This window comes from Panthera pardus, unplaced genomic scaffold (genome assembly GCF_024362965.1).
Source record: "Panthera pardus isolate Hobbes unplaced genomic scaffold, ASM2436296v1 HiC_scaffold_22, whole genome shotgun sequence".
Classification (NCBI taxonomy): domain Eukaryota; kingdom Metazoa; phylum Chordata; class Mammalia; order Carnivora; family Felidae; genus Panthera; species Panthera pardus.
The window spans coordinates 5,664,923-5,671,834 of NW_026526788.1; the positions used below are offsets into that span (position 1 = coordinate 5,664,923).

A 6,912-nucleotide genomic window follows, 5' to 3' on the forward strand; every position below is an offset into this window, starting at 1 on the left:
ATAGTTGACATTTGGTTCTGGCCTGACGGACCTGACCTCTGGTTCCAGCCTGCAGCAGCCGGCCGTGGAACGATGCTGCACGACTCCTAGTCCGGAACTCTCCACCAGGTGACCCTCTGCTTCTCAGCAAGCATGCTTGCCCAGGCCGGGAGCACAGTCCCCAGGAAACATGGGGACAGGCAGAGTCCATAGACCAGGGGACATCCTCGGTGACTCGCCGTGTGCTCAGTCTGTATAAGTTAGCTGCAAAACCACAGCTATTACTCAGGCGGCTTCTCTCCACTGGGGGTGAAGAGAATGGCCCGGCAGAACATTCCCCATGGGTAAGTGTGGGGAAGCACACAGAGTCAGAAAACCTGAGCGCCGGGCTCTGACTCCACCGCCAACTGGCCAAATGACTCCAGACAAGTCACTCAACCTCGATGAGCCTCGGCCTCCCGTGTCTGCAAAATGACGGACAGATCGTGTCTGTGGAGCCCACATCGCCAGGTTTCCTGGAGACTCTGCTTCTGACCCAGGCACCTGTGGGCTGAGAGGCCGGACGAGATCGCTGGGCTCGGACTCCTGGGCCAGCCGCCACGCGCATTGAGCTAAGAGCCGGCTCCAACGGGCCGTCCCATCCCCCTCCACCCTGTCCTCCAGGACCCCGGGAAGAGTCAGGGGGACGGAAAGGGAGAGAAGATGGAGACGACTCAGGGAGGAGTGATGAGGTTTGATGGCCGGGCGGGTCTTGGAAGTGTAGACGAGGTAGAACTCCAAGATGGCACCCAAGGTTGAGCCGATGCTACCGGTTCCCACGCCACGTGGCAGACCGTGTGAGCCTCTGGGCACACCCACCCTCGCCTCTTCTGCTAGCTGTGTTCTCTCCCTTCAAAACCGCAGAAGGGAGAGTCGTTGAGGGAGGTCAGAAGAGGGGACTGGAGGTGTTTAAACACCCAGAGAGCAAGGACTAAGTCCCTTCCTTCCCTTCTTGTTCTCAAGCCCTCCTGCGCATGCTGGGAACACTGGCTGTTGACACACGAAATACTGAGGCAACCTTGTTGATGCTCTTGGCCCTCTACTTGGGTGAATGTGCCTTTTCAAAATCAAGATGTGCTGGGGGGGGCGGTTCTTAATAAAAAAATATATGAAAATATCCCCACACAGAAAGGAATAGTGAGAGTGACCATATAAAAACAATTTCAGCTGAAAAAAAACAACACGGTTTCCCACCAAGTCCCAAAGAGAACCTAGGTTTCCATGGGATGTTCAGGAGGTGTAGAACTTCTAGCCGTGGGTGGGATGGGACGCTTGCTGCCTGTCCAAATAAGCAAACATCCTCCCTGAACCCATATCCGTGCCCCACATGCCGTGGTTCCCATTTGCTTCCTGTTTTCGGCCCTCCCAAAAATACAGCTCACAGGCGTTTTATTTTCACCTCCTCACCTTGAAAAGCACAGATCTGCCAGAATGTGTCTGTCTTCGCAGGGAGACAAACCCAGCAGGCATTCAAGACACTCAGGCGAGAAGAAATGCATCCCATCGGAAAATTTCCATCGCCAGCATTTTTTTTTTTTAATTTCCAAGATAAATGGGGTTTTACTTATAAGAAGACCAAGGGCTCCATTATCTTTCAAATACTTTGCTGCTTCCAAGGAGCCGAGAAAATTGGTCATGCACCTGGCCAGCTGATCCAGCCTCAAAAAATCTTCCGACCTTAATGAAAAGGGCCTAATTTTTCCTCCCCTTTAATAAATGTTTCTTTGTTTCTTCCCAGCAATATTCAGCATGTGGGGCGGGCAGGCAGAATGCCCAGTTCGCGCAAATGGGCAGGCACACCTGATTCACCAGGATTCTTCCCACTGCCTCTAATCCAGGGAACCCTGCTCCAGAGGGCTTGGGAAGGGGAGCAGATAACTCAGCCCCCAATCTCCAGAGGGCCAAAGAACCAGTACGTTCCAATGTGGATTTGAAGGTTTACGTGTATGTGTGCGCATGGGTGTGTTAGACCAGATTCTTAGAGGCCGCTTGAAGGTGTCATAAAAGATAATTCAGGTGGAAAACTCCCTGGAAAAAAAATTCCCCTGCTCTCCAGATGCCTGCGTCCTGACCTCCAGAACCGGGGAGAGAGTAGCAAGGATTTGGATTGTGGCCTACGGGCAGAATTTGCAGGTCTGTTTCCCAAAGAATAAATCACAGCCCCTCAGGCTGGAACAGGCAGGTGCTGTGAAATCTGGCTGACGGGTCAACTTCAAGGTGATCTGCCTGCCACGTCTTCTCTCTGTTCAGCTAATCTCCCGGCACCCCCTTGGTGCCTGGTAAAGGTAAATCATTCTGACTACGTGTATGAAACGGGAGGGTCTTTGCATACCTGTAATTACTACCTGACAAGTCTCTGCGGAACCTGGGAGTTTCCCAGAGGGCCAGAGGGGCCACTTCTGGAGGGGGTAAGTCAAGGTGGGTCCTCCAGGCAACATCTGGTGAGAGGAACCAGAATTCAAGCTTACAGAACTGGGTTTTTACAGTTCTTTACAGGTCCTTACAGAACTTATGTTTTATTGCATGGCTGAGAGACTCAGAGTCAAAGTCCCCAGGCTCCTAAGCCGTCATAAACCCAGCCGAGATGGTCACCTATACCTGTAAACGTCTCAAAATAAATAATGCATAATTCCCTTAAAGCAGCACCGTCCCACAGAAATATAACATAAGCCACGTTAAGTCATTTAAATTTTCCAGAATGGACGTTAAAAAAAAAAAGGAACAAGTAAGATTAAGTTTAAATGATGTAGCTCAATTGACAAAAAATCTTATCGTTCTCATCAATAAATATAAAAAACTATTTGCTATAAATATCAAAACTGGGGCGCCTGGGTGGCCTAGTCGGTTAAGCGTCCGACTCTTGGTTTCGGCTCAGGTCATGATCTTGCAGTTTGTGAGTTTGAGCCCCACATCAGGCTCCACGCTGAGAGTGTAGAGCCTGCTTGGGATTCTCTTTCCCTCTCTCTGCCCCCCCCCCTCCGCCCCCGCTTATGCTCTCTGTCTCAAAAATAAATAACTCAACTTTAAAAAATATATAAAAATCATCAGTGAGATATTTCACATTCTTCTGTTCCACGTTCCAGGCTTGGAAATCCGAGAACATGTTATATTTCTGTCACATCCGAGTTTGGACTAGCCACATTTCAAGTCCCAATAGCCACAAGGGACACAGGTACTGTGTTAGACAGTAGTCTCAGAAGGTGACATTTCTACCTCGCATTTCGACTTCCCATAAACATTTCATCTAGAACCAAAGAAACTGTGATACACGACATTTTATTTGACTTAGAGTCCTAGCGCTCTTAATAACATGAGAATTTCTAAAAGTTTCTTTTGACTAGTACTACGTAGGTCTGAAGCCCAGACTTGGCCGGCACTTTTCTTTCAAATATCGATAACTGCAAGCAAGTGCACATGACTCAGACTCCTCGTTTGGGGCCTCTGGCAATAGAGAAAGAAAGAAAACCAGATTCCCACCGCTCTACCCCTTAGGGCCGTTCACCCACGTTCAGCAGAGCATATAGGTGCTGTCTGCCTGGGGACGTTGGGCACAAAGACTGCTCTCAAGGAAGGCACCGCTCGAGTCACATGCAAGCAGTGGGAGAATGCCTAAGGGTGCATGCGCCCGAGCGGTGATGGCCAGCAGGTGCTTCTCCTGGGAGTCTGCCAGATGGGAGACTCTCGGCCTGGATCCTGGAAAATGGCTAGACGCTCTGCAAGGAGGAAGGAGGAAGGAGAAGGACAGGAAGGTAGCCATAGACACGGAACGTGCAGGACCGTCGGTGAGCGCGGACAGGACTGTTTGTAGCAGGGACCGTCTGGAGCCACTGCCAGCGATGCAGCCACACCCGTGACCAGTGTTCGCAGCGGTGTCAAAAAGCAAAAAGAAACAGGCGACGTTGATTTCAATAACTTTTTTTTAGTTCAGCCCCTTTATCCCCACTATCGTCATCTCAACGTGTGTGATAGTCTACCTTCTTTTTTTAGGTTAGCCTTGAACTCCGTGGCGTCGTTTACATTCACCACACGTCCCCACGTGGACCAGCCCCCTTCCCAGTGCCCCTTAGCCACCGGCGCCTGGCGGCTACCATATATGGCTGCGAAAATCTGGACGCCAGCGCCTGTATAAGGAGTCACAGCTCCTGCTCGGAATTTTGAGTCCGAGTGGGAAGGCAGACCAGCTTCAAGGGAGGCGGCTAGGGAGGAAGAGGGAGGTGGGGTCCTCCAACATGTCCCAGGAGCCGGCGCCCCTCGCTGCGCGTCCTCATCGGTGCCGGGCAGGCGACACCAAGCTCCTCCCGCGTGGTCCCGAGAGCGGCTGGGTGAACAGCGGAAAGGGAAACCGAGCGCTGAGGGACGTTTGCTAAATTTTGCCAAGTGCCTGGACACCAGATCACGAGGGTGACCCAGAAAACAGCCAGTGCACCTGTGGGGGAGGCCTGGCGGTCAGCCCGGCCGCGGAGGTCACCCGAGGTCACTGCCAGGGGCGCGGAGCACTGGGAGGCCGCCTAATGTGGAAATGTTTGGATGCCGAGCGGCGCAGGCGCAGCGGGCAGCCGCCGGCCGGGACCTGGCCGGGCCGGCAGGGCCGTGAGCGCAGCGCCTGACGGTAACCAGACGCTGCGGGGACGCCGGGAGCCGCTGCGCCCGTGCTTGCCAAGACCCCACCACATCTTTCCTAATAAGTCTGGCGGTGCCTGCGTCCTCTCGCTGCAGATCGGCCTCTCCCCTCCGCCCGGTCTTATTTAAGAAAAGGGGGTGGGGTGCTGCAGGAGAGGGAGAGCGAGCCAGCCCAGCGAGAACTTGGCCTGCTGCCCTGCTGTCCCCTGGCCTCCTCTCTCGGCCACAGATCCGCTTTGTGAATGGAGGGGGCGTTTTCTCCAAGGTGGCTCTCTAACCCTTTGGGCGCACAGGTCGCACTCCAGACGTTGAGCTCGTGTCAGACCCTTGTCCTGGCGTGGGGAGGGGGCGCCCCGATCTCCCCTGCGCCCTTTCTTTCCTCCTCCTCTCCTCCTCCCCCTCCCTGGAAGGGCGCCACCCACCTAACTCCAGAAGGAGGTCACCCTCCCCGCCACTGGGTCTGGCTGGGATCCTGGGCCCCGGAGCTGCAGCAGGGAGACGCTTCCTAGCGGCTGTCCCAGCCCCACTCCAGGGAGGGCAGGGTTACAACACGTGTGTGTTTGGGTCAGGAGCACTTTTGAACTATGGCTCCAAGAAAGAACAGCCTGTACAGCCACTCTGAGTCTCCCAGCAACAAAGAATGTGCAACAGATTAGCCCTGGCTTGCAAAACAATTTTTTTTTTTTTAAAAAAAGAGGTGCAGGCTGGTCTCTTTGTAGGGTTCTGGAGCAAGGGTGGCTGGATTGAAAGTCGCCCTCACTGCCTGGTCCGCAGAGCACCAGCCCCGCGCCCGCTGACGGTTTACGACCTTGGCTGACTAGTAAGCCCTCGTAACACCATTACTGTCGGGGTCTCGCCAGCTTCTAGACCCAGATGCGGTTGAAGGTCAGCCGCCAGGGGACAGGGGCTCTCCTGCCATTGGAACAAGGTTACAAAGAATAATTTTTCCTGCCCAAGGGTTTGTAGATGATTAACATGTTTCTGTTAACTGGAGAGTTAATAGTTATTCAAAGCACTCTTTGATAACGGGGGCGGGGGAGAGAAAATGAATGTGTTAACCATTAATCGAAGGGAAATGCCATAAAAGTTAGGGTGGAAAACGCGAAGCCTGGGAGAGGAATTCACGGGCAACCTCGTGGGGAGGAGGACAGGGCGCAGAATGAGGCCATAAAGTTCATGCATACTTAGAGCCGAGTTTTGGCTTTTTTTTTTTTTTTTAATTCTTTTCCTTGTTTCGTTGTTCTGAGGAAACAGAACCGGGGATAACAAAATAACAAGCGAGGGAACATGACAAACAAAGCCGGTTTTATTGGCTTTTTTGCTCCAGACTCCCACAGCTGAGTCTGCCCCCCGTGTGATCCCTTCTTCCAGCCCCTTCGGGAAGAAGAGGAACCCAGGCCCTCGTGCTGGAAGAAAGCGAGGGTGTCCAGGAGGCCCGCCCTGGCCGGCGCCCTGGTCCCTGACCCCGATCACCCCCACTCGCCTGGAGGGGAGGCTGCCTATTCCCCGTCCGGAAGACAAACAGCATTAGCCTCAGTTTCCCCACCAGGTTCCAGCATCTGACAGCGGGCTGGCCCAGGGATCGGGAGGACATAGGGCGCAAAACTGCTTCGCACGGACAGCTTCCAGGCCCCCTAACGGTGGTGCAGGGCCAAGAGGAGCCTTAGATAGCGTCATCCACGACCGTCATGCAGACGGGAGCCTTCTCTCTGTGCAAGGCTCGTGCGGGGTGCTGGCGGGGTATTAAGGCCAGATCCTGCCCTCAAAGGGCTTACAGTCCATTCAGGAGGTAAGACGATCTGTGGCAAGTGCCAGAAGAGCGGTGCAAACAAACCGGCAAACCGCAGAGCAGACTCGAAGGAAGGAGCCCCCACCCCCCTTCACTGCTGGGCTGGTCACGGAGCTCACAGAACCGCCCTGAGCAGGACTCTGAGGCTGGGCGAGGCTTTGATGGGGGGGGGGGGGGTGGTGGTGGGGAGAAACGGGCCCGAGACAGGAATGGCAGGAAATGCTCAAGGAAGAAATCTAGCTGGAGCAGAGAGGAGGGAAAAGGAGATGGTGTTTTAAAGAGAGCCTCAGGCCTCATCCGAGAGGAAGTCAGCACGCTCCACTGCGCTGACTCTATTCCCTGGGACTTTGGAAGGGGCAGGGGAATTACCAGAGTGCACTTGGTGGGGCGAGGCAGGGCGGGGGGGGCAGGCGTGAAAGACGAGAACAAGCCGATCAGCTGTTGGGCCACCAGGGTGGCCCGGGCAGTGAGCGTGGGGCACGGAA

At 54.2% G+C, this 6,912-nt stretch overlaps 1 long non-coding RNA gene across 1 annotated transcript; it reads left to right on the forward strand.

The window, feature by feature from the left end:
- Positions 1-1,093: 1,093 nt before the first annotated feature.
- Positions 1,094-5,825, forward strand: LOC128779096 (uncharacterized). The gene is made up of 2 exons (XR_008425035.1): positions 1,094-2,426; positions 4,006-5,825. It is a non-coding gene; the product is annotated as an uncharacterized LOC128779096 (long non-coding RNA).
- The last annotated feature ends 1,087 nt before the right edge of the window (positions 5,826-6,912 follow it).